A 20,884-nucleotide genomic window follows, 5' to 3' on the forward strand; every position below is an offset into this window, starting at 1 on the left:
CTGCTGTTAATTGGCCGTTAGCGAGTTGGGCTTGAAGCAATCGCAAAAATTCATACTTTAGACCGCTTATCCATGCGGTGAAGGTATTTTATTGTCACCCGTGTCGACAACGGTTGTTACGTGTTTCGTTGGCGTAGCTGAGAATGATTGTAAGGCGGCCTTGCCTATGCAGAACACCAACCGAGCACTGACACAGGCATAAAACGGTGATATAAAATTGCTTAGAAAGCCGGGCCTTGCATTGTGTGTAGGACATCACGGCGTTATGCTTTTGTCGCGATTGGATGTCGCTTCCGCCTATCCGCCTGACATTCAATGCACTACTGGATATCTGTTCAGACTTTCCACGACAGCTGTCCTCACACTCATATCACGATTGAATTGTGCTTAGCCTAACTACAAGCACGAGTCTGATGTTGCATCCACGATTGGAACTTTGTCCAGCCCACCTTACTGCCGACACCGGTCCCCTGTTCATTTCACTGCATCTCCAGTATAGAGCGAATGTTGAAATTAAATTTACGTTATTCGCATCTGCAATACTAGAACTGTCCAGACTAATCAACATCAGAGATGCGGTGGGTACTGCCATTCTAAACTCCAAGCGTCATATCTATAAATACGGGTAAAGAGGGAACCGTATAGGTAAAAGAAAATCTTTAACGGCAAGTGGCTACGCGCAAGACGGACAGAACCACGCAACTGGAAGCCCTTGGAACAGGTTCTTATGCTGTGCCACCTGAGCGAAGGATGAACTCTCTGGGGCTGCCTCGGGTTCAGCAGGTGTGGGGTGGAGGACTCACTCGGCGGACGAGAATGTGCGAAATGCCACTGAGGCGCAGTGTGCCATTCCAAGGGCTCAGTAGGAATCGGTTCTGACATTGAGAGGTTGGAAGGATTCCTGGCATTTCTAAATAATGCGCGAAAATGCACCAAAGTATCATTTCCACTACCTCATACAGCCGCTGGCATCTTTCAATGCAGCATGCTGTGGATAATGTGAACTTTTCTTTGGCAGCAGAGCAACAATCCATCCTAAATGTACCAACTTTGATTTAACAAAAAAAAAAAACACCAGAAGAATAAATAACTCGAACAGCTGAAGCCACGGTAGTTTATTGCTCGGATATGCATCGTGCCGGGCTTTTGTTCAGAATGTGTGTTCTCGACTCAATAGGCAGGATATCAAAGTACCAATAGTGAACCAATCAAGTAGAGCAAATTCGGTAGATATCCAGGCCACCTGCGTGTAGAATTGTAGAAAGGAGACAGGTATATAGTGTAGGAAGCTTGGAGCAATTTTCTAGACTTCACTAGACTGTGGAATTTATTTTAAGGAAGCCTGATAAGTGTTATAACTCTATGTTGTGAAGGCTGGTACTCCTCGAATTGTATAGACATAAAGTGAACTTAGATCAATATATGGAACCGGCAAGGAGGAAACTTAAAGTACGCCAGATATTACGGCGCTCTCTGACTCGAAAGATAAGTGCAGACTTTTACTGTATTCTGCATTTTATTGAAGCAGGGAATTTCACCCAACTACGCATGTATGTATCTACAGTTGCAGGTAACCTTGAATGTGTCACATATTCTTTCTTGAAGATTTTCTTCGTGGAATTCAAGTTTTGCACAAAATATACCAGCATTTCGGTTCCATGCAGTCAAACACGCTGTCGGCAAAATCGATGGAGATTTTTTGAATAAGTTTGACGTGCTACACACTGCAAATATCAAGCCAGGAGGCATCTGGTACGACCGCGCCGCAAAGAGGACAAGGTTTTCGCGCATCGTTCCGTTCACTCGTCACTGGTCCGTTGCCTCTGGCAACTAATTCTAAAGTGAAAAATTTATCTATGTAATGAATATTCGCCCAGTTCAACTATTTATCTTGGAATAGAAATTGCAGGAGCCTATATAATTTTGCCAATGAATGGCTTGTTTAACTAAACTGTGGTAGCCCATTTTTCTTGTACGGAGACAACCTGAATCTGTGCCGAGTGTGCCTGCTTTTTCTTCAAATGTAGAAACGAAACAAAAAAGTCCCGTTTGTACCTTTGGAACATCACTTCTCAATTGCATTTTTTCCTCGCTCACCTCATATATGGCAAAATCGCTCTAATACAGTCAAAACTCGATTTACGAAGTTGAGTGGAGCTGCGACATATTTCGTTAAATCGTGAACTTCGTTATATGGAGAAATGCATTTCTGGGTAACTTAATCCCATAAAGTCGATTGTTTTCAGGGAAGTACCGCGGTATCATAATTGCGAATTGTAAATTGTAAAAGGACGTAACGGCCAACATAACCGAAGGCCTTAAGGAAGCTGTACTGTTACGTCATCTTTAAATGCAATACCAGCTTGTCCACTATGTTATGTTGCTACAATAAAATTGCGGCCTGCGCAACCACCGACACTGATAGCGCGTAAGAAAAGAAGCAACGAAAATTTTACCTCAGCAGGAAGGGTCCCAGGGGAGTAAGTATCTTTCTCAGCAAAGACGCCGCTGATATTCTCTTGTTTGCGGTTCATAAACATCTGCAGGAATTATTTGTGCGCTATTTTTTCCTGTGTTCCGGTAAACGGTCGCCGCAGATTAAGGGCAACCAAAATTTGTCCCATTGTTGGCTTGCGGCACCGCTGCCGACACCGGGTCGACGGGCCGGCTTTCTACCGCTGAAGAAATATCGGGAATTTCATTAATATAACGCGCGTTTCTCAATGCATAGTTTGACCAAAGCGGGACGTAGTGGCTGCACGATGTTGCCGCTAGCTCGCAGTCAATACATCCTTGATCGTTTCGTACAAAATAGACCGTCAATAGAGTTTGTCGCCTTCATTTTTCAGGAAAATATTGGTTAAATCGTGGCAGATAGCGCAATTTTTTCCATTATTTCGAGTTACTCAACGCATTGGACCATATCATCGTCTGAATTCGAATCGGGATAACTCTTTAAATCGGGACTTTTGTTAAATGGGGTTTAGTTATATCGAGTTTTGACTGTAGCTCTCTTGAGGTGCCGTACATAAAATTACCGCTTTACAATTTCTGCCAATAACACTGATTTGGGACAAGAGTTACGTCGCGCTCGACACAAAACAGGGCAACGCTGTCTCGCGAAGCCATCCATTCTTTAAGGTTCATTATTGAAAAAGTGAGGTTGATATTGATGTCGCAGTGTGGACGTATTACGCAGGTGTTCTATATTCTGAGACGTAGTGATGTTAATGGCTGTGGCATTGTGATGACTCAGGCCGTATTCGCTCACAAGGAACAATTTTGTTTTTCCGTCCCCAACGTGATGGCGGCCCCAGTGCAAAATACACGATTCCAGACCTGAGACTAAGAGAAAAACAAAACAAAACATCCTGCAAATATTTGTGCAAAAGACCACTTCCTAGGACAAGGCCCATCATTTCAGCACAAACATGCCTCTATTAGCCTTAGCAAGTGTACCACCGATGAACTATAGCGTTGGATCTCGTCACGTCTACCAGCACTTGTTTTTATCAAACACAGGCAGCTGCAGGTTTTTGTGGAGAGAGTATGTATTTATCTCAGATTTGAGCATTCAGTAGTCTTTAAAGGGTCCACATTTATCTTTAACCTTAAATAACAAAGAAATTCAGATACTGGAAAAAGTTGGAGTCATTAAAAACGGATTTATTCAAGAGTAGTGTATCCCCATAACATGACCGCGTTCTTCAGAGAATAGTGGAATTTTATATACTCCTTTCTGTATGTTCATGAACCAAATTCTTTTACTTTTCGAATAATCCGTCTGAGACATGTAAATTCTCAGCTATCCACGATCAGCTATCCAAAGGTGTATCCGCCAAGTGAGTCTAGCTGACGCGAAGCCTCCTTGGGTGCTTCAGCGACACGTTGCATGGCGTCGGCGTCAGCCCTGGCTTCCTGTCCAGCTTGTTCGGTGATGGCCATGGACACTGAAAAAGTTTTGAGAAAAACAATTGACACAAGAAGGATGGCGCTGCGGGTAGAGATTCTTCCATGGGCTTGACTGAGAGCGAATAAACTAATTCGGAGCTCAGACATGGTTCTAGTGCACAAGAAAGGCACACACTGCAGGTAGGCGGACAGGACACACGCTGTCTTACTTGTGCGCTAGCACCACGTCTGAAATCATTCACCAACTAGCCCAAATAAGAGCATTGATAATCCGGAGCGCTTTCATTTCTTTCTCTTCTAACTGCTATGACTGTAATCCTGACATTTTTTGAGAGGGTATTTAAAAACTCAAGTTTCAAAATAACTACCCTTGTATACAGTTTCGGTTTTTTTTTTCGGGTTAGGATATGACTGTGCCGTCTACATTTAAGCATGGTTGGTGCCGAGGCAACTTCAATTCTCATCGAATGAGAATATTGTGACTGGTTCAAAGAAAGAAACGAGTTGAACATGTTGAAAGATATGGAAGCATTATTGAATGCTTCCATGGCTTACCTGACACAAGAAAGCCGAAAATGGCCAGCATAATGAGAGTCGCCTTGAAACTCATGTCTGTAGAATGAACGGCCTGGGAAAGAAACAAGATTACTATATTTTGTTTCCCTCCAATGCATTAGAATTAGAAAGAAATCTTTTTCTCAAATGTTTCCCGACATTTGTAAATCGCGTACAAATTCTGAAATCTCTCTGAGGAGAGATTTCAACACGAAAAAGGTTGTTCGCTTAAAAGGATGCGTACAATGTCGGGCTGCTCTCGTAACCAAAATGGTAGTATAATGAAGCATTACTTTTCCTGCATTTCTTTTACCAGCGGATATGCGAAAAATCGTAGGTTAATATTTTTGCTCACAAACGATTTTGGAAATTGCAGATTACTTTGAATGACTCTATCATTTTTTCAGCGCTCGGAACATTTAAATTCACATATTGTACAATAGTTTTTGGTATTGTAATTATAGGGTGGAATAATGATTTCGTAATGCGTAACATTTAAACTTTTCGTCAATCGGCACTGTTACCGGGTGTACGCAGCCGCAGTGGGTGTAAAGGAATGTGCCTGCTGTATATATATATATATATATATATATATATATATATATATATATATATATATATATATATATATATATATATAGGCCTCTTAGACTGCAATCGTCGTGCATTATTCATATTCTCACATACTTAATTTTCCAGGAATACGCCATACGTATGCCTCACGAGGCGTTTTAAGGCACATTCAATGCTATGGGTCCGGCCAAAGGTGGCACACTCATTTTCTCAAAAAAAGGTGCTCAATAAAGACTCGGACTAGGACGCGACGACAAGAATGGGCTCAACCACGTCTTTTTTTTTTTTTTTTGCACATGCGTTTCTGAGAACAATGCACCAACACACAGACTTGCCGCACTAACTCATCTCTCAGGCCTCCCTAAATGCATATGTCATCTCCCTGCCTATGCTAACGCGAAATAGAATCACGATTTTATGATCGCAATACTCTATCAATATCAGCTGCAATTTACCTTCCAAAGCTCTCAATCTACTGACTTATTTCGTTTAAATGCCCTTTTCGCATTTCCTTTTATCGATCCTCAAGGCAATCGCTGCTTATATAACACACCGCAATAAAAAAGATTCGATTGTCTGTGGGCGTCCACTGAACTCCAAATATTTCTTGAACACATGCTGATCACTTTTGATAAAACAGTCGCCATGCGCATTGCTTTTACTGATCAAGGCGTTACATTATTTAAGAAATGTGAGAACCGTATTTTTTTGCTGTATGGTCACCTCTTCCTCATTTTGTATTTTACATCTTGGTCATGCATTTTTTTTTTTCATTTATGTTAATGTGCTACTTTGTATGGTTTAAGTATTTTTTATCTCTTATGCACAACATCCCAAATCTCGGCAAACCCCTTCGAGCACTCAATGAACAAAAAGTGATGTGATGTATTTTAACCTTTGCAGCAAGCTGCATTACACACTCCAGCCTCGCGCAAGTGTTTGCTTGTCTGTCAGGTCCTCTGTGACCTTGGAAAGCAGAAAAGAAAGTTTCGGCTCAAGCATCGACGAAGACAAGCAGCGGAGACTGTCCAGCCGTGACTGTCGTCAGTGCTGCCATCGACGAAAGTGGTCCAACGGTTTAGCTTAGCAATTGCATTGCAGGTAGACCGTCTTCGCACATGGCTGAAAGCGCTAAGAGGCCGTAGTTCTTTCAAAAATATTACCCCTATTAAAAGAGATAAGCTGTATAATATCCACAGTTAAATAAGAAGATAACGGAGCCATCAAAAAATTTGCGTCGCAGGTGTTTGTTTTGGCATAGATTCGGAAGCCTGCCTCATTAAATGTTAAACTTTAAAAGCAGGGCTTAAGATCATTTGCATAATCGTCCGAAGAACCGGGATTACAAATTGGTCTCTTATCTGGATTCCATCTCCAGGGTATTTGACCACGGCTTCTGACCGCTGCACCATGGGTACCACCGCTTCTGGCCGCTGAATACAAACAGCTCGCAAGGGGAAAAATAGTAATAATCGTAGTACTTTTCTCTGTTAGGGGTTGGTTTTCAGCTGTCGAGAAAAACGTCCCACTACCCACGTCATAAAATCTCCAGCAGATGGCATTAGCATAAATCATGTTGTTCTAGAATTCAAGATCGAAAACGAAAATTATCATTACACTTCCTATATATGCCTGAATTTTTTAACCGTTGCTTTCGAAGGAATATCTCAAATATCAGTGGCAATTTTCTTTTTTGAAACAAGGCTTCATATGCGGCGTTTAAGAGGTCAATCCAGGACACAATTTAAAATTCCTTCGTTTCTGCGCAGAAAATCGTTAGTGCAGGTGGTCTCCCAAAATTTTGGGAGTATATCAGGTGCATATTGCTCTTTCTGCTTTATTCTTGCGCAGTGCCGTCATATATCTGCCTCTTGGAAAAGAAAGCTTTCTTGAATCCACGAATCCTATGTATGAACGATTTTCAAGACTTTCTCTTGTAATCTACGCTGATTCGTTCCGACAACGTAGTACGTGTTCAGCGAACCTTTACTCCTGCCAAAAGATCTCCAGTAAATATTTCGCGCCGACTATGTGGGCGCTGGAAGAAAAGCTTATAGCAGAAAAATATATACAATATTGTTTCACATATACAGATTAAACTATAACGCCTAAACCCCATAGAAAAGTTTCCGCAAACCTTCGTTGTCGATTCTGCCAAAATGAAGGCAAGGTACCGCTCCGAAAAACGACACAATGGAATACTGAATCTCTTACCTCGTTTCCAGCGCTCAGGCAAGCGGTTGAAGAGCAGTGAAGAGATTCCTCGGAATAAGCATGGGTGAGGAGCTGCTTTTATATTTAGCAGAATGCGTATATTCCTGTAGCGAGGGACAGCTAGGTATGACAACAGTTAATTGCATAAAAATTTATTGTCCCCATGATATAGAAAGGCAAAATGAAAGAATAAAGATCAAACTCGCGATAGGCATCTGTCTCGTTCATGGAATTTTTTATTTTCGTTCGTTAAAATGAATTTAAGCAAGTAGGCTGTTCCCGGCCAGCGATAAGACATGAATGGTTATAAACATGCGGGAGATGTCCGCCCTGTCTGTACGCCTCCTGCACGGAACTGACGTCAACATTTTGCGCTTAAATGACAATGAAATATTGCTCCGCATTTATTCTTGAATTTAGGTGAACCGCGCTCTTTGTATTGACTCTTTAGAAAGAGAGCACACGTGTCCAAACCATTCCAGTATTGGAGGAGTTGTAAAAAGCGAAGCCGGAATGTCTTGTTCTTCCAACGCCCCCGTTTGTCCCCCCCCCCCCCCTTCCCGCGGCGGTGCAGTAGTTAGCATGTGCACTACTGTGCCGGAGCACCTGGTTTGGATCCCTACCACCGGGAGCTGGGTTTCAAAAAAGGCGAAAAGGAGAGACGTCCGTGGGTTCTGGAATGTCAGTGCACATCAAAGGTCCCCGAGGGGTCGAATTTACTCCGTAGCCCTCCGCTGGGACCTCCCTTCCCTTACAGTGCTGTTCACGTGCCCTTAAAGGGCAACTCCGGGGGTTTTTTGACATTCGAATATTCTAATAAAAATTTTACTGTAGATTCTCCTCTCCGTCCTGACGCATTCTAGAAAATTTGAGCGCGCGTACGATAATCCGTTCGCGCGCAACACGACTTTAAAATATGCTGTTTTCATGGCTTAAGTTGAGACTTTTTCTGCCGGCAACACTGAGTTTCTGACGTCACAAACAGTATACCGGCGTTACTGTCCACTTCCCGCATGATTATGGAATTGTGAGGCTTATATTGAACTACCTCAGACATTTTATGCAATGCTTCATGATTTCCATGCTTTATTTTCACCATCCAACGCACGTACGAGTGTTTCTCTAATACTGAGTGTGACGTCACCATTTCGTCACCTGGGACGTCGTTTCTGGCCCTAAAAGCAGTTTCGGTTTCGACTTCCTGTTTTTTCTTTTTAAAAATACTTCTAATTGGAATTTCAAAAAACGGTTTTTTGTGTTCGAGTTAGGACGTGCCGAGGAATGTAATTCAACCAAAAACACAAAATGATGGAAAAACCACCGGTGTTGACCTTTAAAAACAAGCGTGACAGATACTGCGCCTTTCCCTCCCTGTGAATAAATTATATTAAGGGCCCTGCCGTAGTTTTGCATTGGTTAGGGCGCTCAATTACTGTGCCCAAGGAAGCGGGAGTGAATCCCGGTCATGGCGGCTGCTTTTCAATGCAGGAGAAATGCAAGGCGCCGCTATGCTGTGCGATGTCGGTGCATGTTAAAGAACCCCAGGTGGTCAAATTACTGGAGCCCTCGACTACGTCGTCTGCAATAGCGTGAGTCGCTTTCAGACCAAGTTACACCTGGTAAATCACCCCAAATCAAGCTTGTCGTTCCAAGGCATTTCTCTAGACCTGGTTGCAGAAGACGACGTGTTCGAGAAGACGATGTGATAGAGTTCTCACCTCAAAGCACTCACGTTGCCTGACCTCCACCTTCTTAAGCAGTGATTGTCCAGGTTGAGGCGAAAGCCGCCACCTGGTCTGAGCAGTTCCTTGGAAGCAGGGTTCAGACTATACTCGGCAACTCGCTTCATAGTAAGCGTATTTCCTGCAGAAGGAAGACGTTTCCATCACATCCCTTGATCGTTCTAAATTTCAACCTCCTTATCTGTTATCTGCCGTATACGTATTGAGGTTTCGGTCGAGGGCGTTTCTACTATGCGTCTTATCGACGCCAGCACCGCGAGTTCGATTATACACACGACATTTTGTTGCTGTTTAATAGCTGTTAAAAAGAAAATCAAGACGCCACTTGCAGGACTCCCGCGGCGCATCCACCAGCGCTCAGTAAATCAAGCCTTTAGCAGCGCGCGTCCCTCGAGCTGGAATGCTGAACTTGCTTCATACAAGAGTGCTCTTCGCGTTGCCAACTTGCTCCCACGCTGTTATATTGGGCTGGGGTTTCGTGTCGCGTTACGCCTCTAAAATGATTGTGCCCGCTCTTAAGCGTCACCACCGCTAATGTAACAAGGTCGCAGCACCGAAAGGCAAAGACAGCGGATAAGCGATAGAATTTCAGGAAATGAGACTTAGGCAGAGGTGTGGATAAAGTGGCGTGTTAACATCACGTGGCTTGACTCGGAGCTGCTGCCGCGGCCTCATTTGCTGGCACTTCTGTTTAGATGACTCTTGCCTGCACTTTTTCACATTTCTTGTTTAGTTGTCTTTAGCATAGAAAATATCGAAATTGAAGATTCGGCCTTAGCATTTCATCAAACCTCTTAAAAAGCAAAACTGTGAAAAAAATACCAAGCCCTGCCCAAAAAGTGAAAGTGGGTGCGTCTGTATGGGTAGAGGAGTGAGACCTTCGTAGTTAATTTTTTTTTTTTTTTAGCGTGGTCGATTTCAGTTTGCGGTGACCGAAGGCGTACAATTTCAAGATGTTGCGGTACGGCGCAGTCACCTTGGGCCAACTTGCTGGCGTGTACGGTAAGGCAGGAATATGTCGGAAGGCCGTCAAGCCCGCGATCGCACCCATGGTTTCACAACACCAACGGCAGAGTTACTCGGACCACGAGATGCCTGAACAGCTGCAGTACGTGGAGGACGCAGAGGATCCGTCGTTCTTCCACATGGTAGAGTACTTCTACCACCGGGGTTGGCAAGTTGTTGAGGACAAACTCGTGGAGGAGTTCAAAGGAAAGCTGAGCCTGGACGAGAAACGTAAGAAGGTTCGCGGATACCTCGCCCTTCTCGGATCTTGCCATGCGGTGCTCGAGGTGTCCTTTCCTCTGAAGAGGGACAATGGGGAATACGTGATGATCAACGGGTGGCGGGCACAGCACAGCCACCATCGGACGCCCTGCAAAGGAGGTATCCGATACAGCTTAGATGTGAGCTTGGATGAAGTCAAAGCTCTGTCTGCCCTCATGACTTTCAAGTGCGCTGTTGTTGACGTCCCCTTTGGTGGTGGAAAAGCAGGACTGAAGATCAACCCCAGGGAATTCAGCGAATTTGAGCTTTAAAAAATTACTCGAAATTTTGCTTTGCAGCTTGCAAAGAAGGGCTTTTTGGTCCTGGAGTTGATGTGCCAGCACCTGACATGGGAACCGGTGAAAGGGAAATGAGCTGGATTGCTGACACCTACTCCCAAACCATTGGGCATTCTGACTTGAACTCGCATGCGTGCATAACTGGCAAACCTATCAAAATACCTCATTTGCGGCGATCCGCAGCTGTGACGTAGGCTGCCGAAGTGCGCTGCCCTTGTCAACACCTCAGTGATGGCTGTCGGGGTCGTTCTGATTTCGCACGCGGAGACGTTTTCTCCGTTTATTTCGTGACTGAGGGTGTACGCAGTGCATATAGTTGAGCAAATGCACCAGCGTTGCTCTATGCGTTATCCGGAAATCGATTGCGGGTGACTTTTTACATGACATAATAAGACACCGCAAAGCTTTACGGCAATACTAAGTAATTTTCTTTATTTACGCAGATGTGTGAATGCAAGCGAGGATAAAGGGAGTGTGAAAGAAGAAAACCTTACTCGCTAGAGTGTTGCATCGATAGCTCATGTAGCTGGAGATGAGCTTTTTGAATCAACACAAATGGTATGGTCCCTCACAGAAAAGCATCTCTTTGATAAAACTATACCAAACCAACACCTGCACGGCAATCCCTCTTAAGAAAATTCCAGTGAGATAAGAAATTTGCAGAATTCGAAAAATCGAGGGGGAGGAGTTTCGCCAGTACCTTGTGACATATCGCTTTATTCATTATAGCTTTTGAAAGTTGTTAAACCTACCTCCCACCTCCCTCCCCCCCCCCCCCCACAAAAAAAAAAAAAATTCGGGGATATTTATTCTATGGCCAGTTAAAGGTGATCCATAAATTCGTCGGGTTAGGAATACGATTTATCATTGCGTGATTTGTCGATGAAGGAGAATGTCAGATTCCTTATTGTTTTTGTTTTTTCACCGGCAAGAGCAACACTGCTCGAATGTGTAGTCTCTAATAATTAAGACGTTTCCTAGTTTATACGCACCCACGGGGTATTTTTCTTACATTTAGGTGTCATCTAGCACGTGTATAACAATATTGTGCATGTTTTTGTTATAGTTAACACTTCATTGATTTCGATGGACCTTCCTAAGTTTTTTTTAAATATAGCTTCTGGGTCATAGCTTACTATCGAAAGTCTTGAAATTCTGCTTTCATGACATGACGACTGCAAGCATAGCCCGTAGAAATACGGGATTACAAACTGCATGTCTTTAATTTAGAACCACTTAGAAAATATGCATCGCTTTGGGTAATTATTTCTTGTTACCATAACTGTGTTCACCTTTGAAAGGGAGGATATGTCTTTTACAAGACAGATGTGTGTTAAAATCAATCTCTCCACGGCTGTGCAATACGCCTCAACTTTAACAATCATGTGTAACTTTTAAGCTCGCGATGTTCGTGCGTACACTTATCTTTATCTTCAGCGGTGTAAAATTAAGTGTGAAAAGTATCTACACTTTAATGCCTAGTAAAATTGTTTAACTCCACAAATTTGTAATGAATTCTTCGGTAGCTAAAGAAATGTCGTGTCTTTAATACCAATAAACTTCGCTTGCTTAATTTCGAGAAGCGCAGCGCATATTTACGGGTGGTTATTTATTTTCGCGCTTTCGGGTTTTTAACCCTTTTCTTAGAGATTGCTGTGTCTAAAATTTCGCATATCCGCTTATTTGACCAAACTTACATCTTGCGACGGTATTTTTTCACACTTTTGCTTTTTAAGAGGTTTGATGAAATGCTAAGGCCGAATCTTAAATTTCGATATTTTCTATGCTAAAGACAACTAAACAAGAAATGTGAAAAAGTGCAGGCAAGAGTCATCTAAACAGAAAATGTGAAAAACGCACAGCATTCATTCAATGTTGCTTGGATTATCGAGGCAGTCAGAGAGGAAGCAAGAGTTCAAGGCTCAATGCATGATGCATGGGGCACAGCGGAGGAACTTTGCACATTGTAGAGGTCTCCATATGGTCGAATGATAAAACTCCACAAGAGATGGCTCAAGTGAAGGAAAACAGCTGTAAAATTTTAGTAACGGATCAGTATATAGCACGCAGTGTGTTCACTGTTAATACTATTTTTTCAGGCCACAAAGAGTAATTTATTTCTTTTCAGAGTGATCCGTTTCTGATTAAACTACTGTCGGGAGCTTTGTCTCTCAACCCCTTTCAATTTCATCAGCGATGAACACGCCGCCGGCTCTTACCTATTAAAAAGCTTGCAGTCCTCTAATCTCAAGAATTATTTTTAGATGGAAATAGACAGCTCAGTTATACCCATGCAGACATGTGTGTTATTACATTTCTTTTATGGAGGCCTGTTTTTGCAGAGGTAACATCTCCGTTCTCATACTTTACACATAACCTATCCTAGGCCGGAATTTTTAAAACGCAGTGGGACGCCAAAGGTTCCTTGTAATTAATTTCTTCATGATCAAATATTTCTTATTGTGTCATTGTACGCACATTTAAAATTTGAATATTAACTGGCCCTCAGCACTCTTCAAAAACCGCATTTCTGCTTGTTAATACTTGTTAATTTCACTAGAAAACAGAATCAATATATGTGTTCTTTACTTTGCTCTCGAATGTATTGCCCCAATGGATGCAAAGGATCTTATTTTGCAATTCATTATTCTTTATTCGGTATTCAAGTACCACGGTTTGAAGAATTGTGTATCATTAGAAAGGTTAGGTTTCGGAAAAGAAAACATTTTCAACTCTTATATGGCCTGTGCTAGAAATTTCATACCACAATTATTCGTTTCAATCAAGTATTGTAGCATTTTAAATATGCCAGTTCTTCATAATGTTTTTGTTTTTTTCTTTGTTAACTGTAATTTTTTAAGTCTAAATCTGAAATATCACTTTCAAATGCTGCGGTTCTCGGCTAGACGAGAGTTATTCATATTACAACTCAGTCTCTATTTATTGTGCACCTTTAATGCCTCGAAGCAACCTTGCCTCTCTCTTATGTGCAAGAAGAGAAAAGCATAGAGAAAGTCAATATGTGGCCCACACTAAAGAGCCTGGTAAATTGCGTTAGTAATGGCCGCACGGCTACGCTTGCGTGTTCGTTTGTGGCGTAGGTCGTGTGGTTCGATAATTTGGCTATAGAGTAACACATGGCACACAGTGGTTACGACTGTTCTTCCGGCGATTATTCAGCGCGCTGTCTTCGTTTGGTGGAGTTGCGGCGTTCCTGAGGAGTCATGTGTTCATCAGTAGCCGACGAGGTGGAAGCACTCGGAGAGCTAGAACGTAGTCGCCGAGTTTCCTCTTGTGCACGACGCTTAGCACGACGTTCTTCCACTGTCTCTTGTGCACGTTGTCGCTTCCTTGCCGCAGCTTGTCGCTAACACCTCTCGTTAGCAGCCGGCATAGCAAAGCAAACACGGTGAGGCCGAAGCAGTGGCGAACCATCTGCCGCTACTTTGGCCTCACCGTGCCGAAGCAGCATGCCTTACCGTGCCATCGGCATCGTGCCGACGGTTCCGCCATCTGGCTGAGCCAGGCTGAAGTGGTTGCTGTTCAAGGTCAAACACGGCGTCCGCCGGGGACACGCGACGGCTCGAAACCTGGCGCAGTATTGAATAAAAAACACACGCATTCTATTCCGCCATAAGAATAAGGTAACACCAGAGGTAACGGACGCCTTCCACATTTATAACCATGGGCCTACACACATCTGTAGACCTTCGATCAAACGGTCGGAACGGAAATTCGGAAGTATTTCGTCCTACTGGTCGTTTAGATAACATATTTGTAGCGATGGAGGGTGGGGGGGAATTTCATTCGATGCATGTGTATAAAGTTTTCGCCACGGTTTCTCTGTTTGTCACCTTCGTATTTCGTCCAATCTTGTGCGCTGGGAGCGGAATGAATACGTATTTATTCGCTCATATTCCCGATTTAAAATCTCTTTGCGCTCACTTGATTTGATCTACGCAAGTTTTCCCAACAGGCATAATTGATGCTAAATGAAGCAAAGAAAATATACTCAATATTTTTACGCTTCGAGGTGTTGATTTTCTAAACTTTTGGCGGAAAGATTGCTCTCTGGCAACCTTTGAATGGAGAGCCAACGAGTCACGGATGCTCTCTTTCGGACTGCAAGTATTTTTTTCCTACTCATACCATAGTCTTTAAGGATATATTTTCGGTTGGGATTGGTTGTATCCTTGGATTGAGCTATTGCTTCCGTGTTTTGCTGCTTTGCATCATCTTTCCAATTTTGTTTCATCTAGCGATTTATACTTTTATTCTGCCAGTGAACGCAACTCAACTAATCTGCTTGTTTGACAGCAGTACTTTTTCTTTATCATCGATGACATTTTCTTTGTTACGTGCTCTGGCCGCAATTATTTTTTGCTTAGTATACCACAACTCATAATTTTTTACTAAGATAAATTGATCTGTTTTTTATCGCAAAAAGTATGTTGTCCCAATATCTTTTATAACTGCGGCGCCGAACTCATATTCTTCGAGGATATCTCGCTTGGCTCCAATGTCTCTCCTGAAGTGACGGTCAGTTGGAAAAATATACCATTGTATAACTTTCATGAAAGTTTAGCACAGCGACTGTACAATGCTTGAAACATATGGCAAATGCTTCAAATTCTATAGATATGCTCCTTGATATTAGTCAGAGAGCGGTGACAAAGTCGCCGCGTGCAATCCTTCTGTTACTTGAGCGACAAGAGGCTTACGCGTCAATATCGGCAAAACGATTACAGCGGGTCTAGGACAGGACAAATTTGAGACTAAAACTGTCGTTACTGATTGGAAGAAGTGGAGAGGGCGCTGGGCAGAGACGTTTTATGGAGTCGTTCTTAGCGAAGCGACCTCCATGCGCAAACGCGACTGATTTTCTCATCGAGAAAGTGTTCCACGCCGCACAGTGTGAATAAGGATACAGAGCAGTCACGGTGGTGACGGTGGAAAACCACAATGAGGAGCCAGCTCAGGTGATAGCGCGTATAGTCCTCGAATACGCGATGGTGCTCGCAGTATCTGGAGCAGGGAGCATCACGCTGGCAGCCGTAAATCTGAGTTTGAAATACGTGCAGGGAAGATACAGCTGGCCAGCTCTCCCATAGTTGAAGCAGAGTGGACGGTGTGCGGCACTCCACCATGTATAGGCATTGAGACGCGCATTACGGACCTAGATCGCAGGTAGATGGAGGTTTCGGGAAAGGTTCCGTAGTGCGGAATGACAGGCCGGCCGATGTTAACGGCGAGCGAGGATCGACATAAGCGTCCGTCACGACGGGCTTAGATGGGGAATGCACGATGCAGCACGCATATAGAAGTGCATGATGAGCTTCTCCGAGGACGGGCTTTACGGTGATGAAAAGCATGCTAGCATCGCGCGACATCATGATCAGATGGTCGTAACAAGCAATTTCTTAAATGATCGCGGAGACTTGCATGGCATCGACGATGTCGGCAAGTTGAAGGCCAGCCGAATGAGTGGGGTTTGTGTAGTTGAACGTCCAAACGAGGAGGACTCCGGAAATTTCGACCCCATGTGGTTATTTTAAGCTCACTGACATCGCACAGAACACTAGCGCCTTACTTTTCGCCTCCATTGAAAATTGGCCGCCGACGCCGGGATTATATCCCGCATCCTTGGCACAGTACTCGAGCACCGTAACCACTGCGCCACCCCGGCGGGGCATGGTTTAGCATATCGCTGAAGCTCCTGCCAAGTAAGAAAAACACATCCATTGGTTTTTTAAGCGTGTCAACACTGCTGATAGATATCCCCAATGCATGACTTTAGCGTCAGATTACAAGCAGACCCTAAAGAACGCCAAAGATAATTTTTTATAATGACACACTGCATAATATACTTGCTTTTTATCCCCTGAGCTAATACAACGTTTTTATTATGGGCAAACAAAAAACAAACCTTGAACATAACACTCAAAATAGTTTTATGGTTCGAATTCACGAGTGCTGTGAAGATTTAAATCCTGCATTTTTCTCATCGTTCACTAACATTTCGGTGTCTAACCTGCCCAGCATAATCGGTTCAGAATTGCCTCCGATGCAGCCAAAAACTGTTGCAGATAAAGGATTTGTAACCCTTATTCATAAAGGAAAGCTTTCCTGAGCTCCTGGAGAGCAAGGTATTATTTAAGAACATTTGAGGGGTACATTCTGTCGCCATCTGCTCTAACCCTTTTTTCTAAAAGAAAGGAAACACGAAAATATCTTCGTGGGCTTCTCTTGCTGTTTCGCTTAGTTCTGTTGCTCCAAATTTTTTACGACACCTGTCCCTGCCCGCCGTCTCCAATTTTCCGATTGCAAAAGAAACCCGTGACATTGTGCTGTAGATAAATGGGCTTGTTCTGCTTCAACTCACGGAATCCCATTACCATTGCCACCTTTTACCAGTGCCGCCTGGCGACTACAGGGTCTGGGTCCCGAATTCGGCCTCTTGTCGCACGCCTGAGGATGTTCCAAGCCACAAATAAACAAGGGACGACCAACCGTCACCTAACACCCCACACTCCTTCCTTGTGCAGGTTTTTCAGTTGTACGGTGACGGCACTGGAGATCTCGATGGCTGGTTAGAGCTTTGGTTAGAGCATTGCAAAAGCCTGACATGGCACAACTTGCCGCTGCGGACCATTGCTTACAGAATGTATATTTTCATTTCATTTGATCACTCTCAAGGCGGGTTAGGCGTTACAGAGAGGTGTGGGGGAGGGCGAATAAACATAACTTATGTGTACAAAAGTATTACCGAAGTATTACAGAAAGTGATTACAGAAGACGACGACAAACAACATCATTGGATTTCTGAGGATCTTGTATGAAGACCACGGAGAAGGGCAGGTGGTTCCATTCTAATAAAGTTTTGGGCATGTAATAATTTAGATACTGATTAGTCCGGCATTGTGGAACGAAAACGTTTTAATGATAATCTCGGCGGATCGAAAAGAACACTGGGAACAAAAACCGGGATTGGTTAAGGCCACTGTTAGTGTAATATATTTTATGTAAGGCACTAAGACGTGGAATGCGACGTCGAATGGAAAGAAATGGAAGATTAGGAGCACTTTCCTTTGTGAAACACTGACATACAGGGAGCAATTAGACAACATAAATCCAGCAGTGGCGGTTTTGAGCGGATTCAAGAAAATCAATCAGATTGTTTGTCTAAGTAGAAAAATCGTGATCGTGCAACTACCGCGTGACAATGAATTCACCAGGTGCATGCAATATATTTTTTCGTCGCTTTATGCCCGTGAAAAGATTTGTTCGCCATATCTCTGCAAAATCTACACATTTTGGTCTGGTAGCTATATTGGCTGAAAAGCAAGGCTTGAAATTCTGTTCGCAATTTTCCAAACTCTAGTGTATAAAAAAGCCTAGAGCTTACACTCAGAAAGAAGTCCCCTTATAAGCGAAATTTATTTGTGTGAAAGCAATAAACCGGACGGAGCAATAAAATCGTCTAACGCTTCCTGTCCGAGATGCATATGGCAATAACCAACAAATAGTAAACCAGAATGAAAGAACCGTCGGAAAGCAGCGAATTCGAACCCAAAGATTCCTAGTGGGAGTGATACGAAACCTCGTACCTTTCATCCGCTGCTGATCGCACCCGCATTTAAAACTGCCCCTCTAACACGCTCTGCATTGCATTATCAACTTATAAATACAAAGCAGAACTATAAATCGATAAGGCTAAACTCATGATCTTGCCCGTTTGGTCAGATTAATTAAAATGTTAAAACCCAGCCACATTTCGAATTCGCTTATTCTGAAAGTTTTAACGCAACAGCGTTAAAGATCCTGTTTCTCGGAAAATCAAGCGCCGGCGTTGTAAGACAAAACTCAAGAGCTTGGCACTGGCAGGTAGCACCTGGCATGACAGGGCGGAGACTCTTCGACGGTTTGTGCGATTTAACGATACAGCATGAAGAGAGAAATTGGCAAGGAAGTTCCAACATTTCTTGCTCAGTTGAGGTGGGAAGGTAGAATTACAATAAACCTTCCAGGGCTGTTGGAGGTCGAGAAATGCACGCTACACGTAGTGTGCGTAGGCACGTTCATATGGCTTGGTTATCTATTGACAGATACTACGACCTTCCTGCGCGAGTATGCAAAAGGGTCGGCCTCCATTAACAGCTCAGCCGGCTGCATGACAATAGGTTCCACAGTGTCATAATCGACGAAAACAAATGATTTACCATAATTGATTTTTTCTGGTACCCTTTAATTTCACAGCTACGACCACTTGTTCCTGGTTGCTTGTTACATGTCGCACTGTATGCTAAAGTAAAAATAGAAATAGCATTGGGCTTCTGTGCACGCTACTTTAGGCGAAAGGAACTACCTCCGTCGGTCACTGCATGTGTTGTTTTATACTATACTATAGTATATGCTTAGAGGTAAACACCTTGAAACTGCTCTTGAGGTATGGCGAACGCAGAGTGAAGGGATGCGGCACAACTCATACCATTCGCAAAAGGTTTCTGAAGACAGAGGCCGCAGCTATAATGGCCGTTCACTGGTTTCCATTTAGAATCGGGTTTTTCAAGTTTATGGTAATTATGTTAGCTGGCTAAGTTTAACAATCATATTCTAAACAGTATGCACGTGCGCAAAAAAAATACAACAGTATTCTAGAAATTTTCCAGCGGCCATCATTCGATTCAAAAGATAATTTTAACAAACAGAAAATTTAAAGCCTAAAATGGAATAGTGATTTATGGGCTAAGGTGGGACAGCAATACACTCGAACGCTGTCCGTCTTATGTCAACTGCACCATAATTGAGCTGTCAGATCCTTTATTGAAAAACTGTATGCTACAATAGGAGGAAAAGACATGCGCGATGTATCGCAGCTTCAATGCGAACAAGTGAATGAATATCGCTGAGGATGACATACTGATGTAATTTCAACTGCTCTAGTAGAAAGACTTTTGACCTCTTTCCACGGCTAAAAACCGCAACAGCAGAAGCCCTGCATGTCAGGCTAAGTCACCGCTAAAGTTTGGCTGCTAATATTTCTGCAACTGAAGAAACATCTCTTTCTGCCATGTAGAAGGACACAAAATATCCATAAAATTAGATGGGCATGTCTCTTCCACGCTACCCCATAATATCAGAAGTGTTCCAAGGACTCTCACATAGAAAGCGACAAACGTTTCGGTGGCGTAATATGTCGACCAAGAAATTAGGCAGTGGTTTAGCTAGGCTACCACTCATATAGATGACAATGTAGAACCTGAAGAGGTAAAGCCAAGTTTCGCTTTGCCTAGCTTTCCTTTGCACGTCGCATGATGCTTAGCATCATGACATAAACGTGTCTTATTAAAATCTTTAGTATAACTTTGTAAAATGTGAAGCCGATGAAGACGACGACATTAGGAGCGCAAAGCAAAATACTGGCAACTTTGCACGTAAAGTAGCCCGCTAAAGACGTGGAACAGCCGCCTAAATCAGTTATCTGCCATAATGTGATGCTAACAGTTCACAGGTATTTCTTAAACCTGTGTTGCATCTCTTGATGCTTAAGGGGGCTCTCCTGAAGTGTGTCCAGTGAGGCACTGAAGCAATGAATCCCCTACAACATTCATCGGCGCGCGATCTTGCGTTCCGGGCTTGAGCGTCTATATAATTCATCAACGTCCGTCTCTCGCCTCCAGGCTTGTCTACAATTGTTTCTGGGAACAGTCACTTAATGAAACGTAACACTGCGTAATAAGAAAGGAAGATTTTGTTGTGTTCCTTATCGGTTCGCGCAAATATTCTCGTATATTCGCCCAAGCGGTAAACGAATGTCCGCACTGGCGAAAGCGTTGTGTGTACTCCAAAGAGACGTTTCATAAGTAGGGTATACTGCTGGGCTAGTTGGTGGTGGTTATCAAACATTATGGTGTCGCAGCGCTGGCAACAAGTTTGGTCTGTGTGCGGCGGACATTTGGATGATACGCGGAAAGAAACTGTATTTAAATACACTAGTGCGTGCAAAGAAAGGTGACAGATTACGATTATGGTAAATTCTTGTTAACGACGTTATCGTATTCGTGATGTCTGTCGTTATAAAGTCTGTATTGCGAATAAACAACGCAGTGCAAAAATTTTAACGATTGCAGTTTCCGTCGGTTAGTGATGGAAGTTAGTTAATCATTCGAGGACAGAAGAGGGTGAAGAATCACGGCGAAATTGATTACATATGAAGCGAGATAATTTCGTTTGGATTGCCTCAATTTTTTAATGTCTGTATGCTCGTCAAGATTCCACAGAAAACAACCATAGTCAAGGATAGGACGGATTAGGGATTTATAG

The 20,884-nt window shown here is 43.2% G+C and overlaps 1 long non-coding RNA gene and 1 pseudogene across 1 annotated transcript; one reads left to right on the forward strand and one right to left on the reverse strand.

Annotated features, from left to right (window-relative positions):
- Positions 1–3,652: 3,652 nt before the first annotated feature.
- Positions 3,653–7,355, reverse strand: LOC146171852 (uncharacterized). The gene is made up of 3 exons (XR_014702775.1): positions 7,255–7,355; positions 4,468–4,540; positions 3,653–3,950 (listed from the first exon to the last, which is right to left on the reverse strand). It is a non-coding gene; the product is annotated as an uncharacterized LOC146171852 (long non-coding RNA).
- A 2,594-nt stretch (positions 7,356–9,949) lies between these two features.
- LOC146171853 (glutamate dehydrogenase, mitochondrial pseudogene) lies at positions 9,950–10,534 on the forward strand (annotated as a pseudogene).
- Positions 10,535–20,884: the final 10,350 nt, after the last annotated feature.

The sequence above is a fragment of the Amblyomma maculatum genome, unplaced genomic scaffold (genome assembly GCF_055883805.1).
Source record: "Amblyomma maculatum isolate TAMU_Amacu unplaced genomic scaffold, ASM5588380v1 scaffold_18, whole genome shotgun sequence".
In the NCBI taxonomy this organism is placed as follows: domain Eukaryota; kingdom Metazoa; phylum Arthropoda; class Arachnida; order Ixodida; family Ixodidae; genus Amblyomma; species Amblyomma maculatum.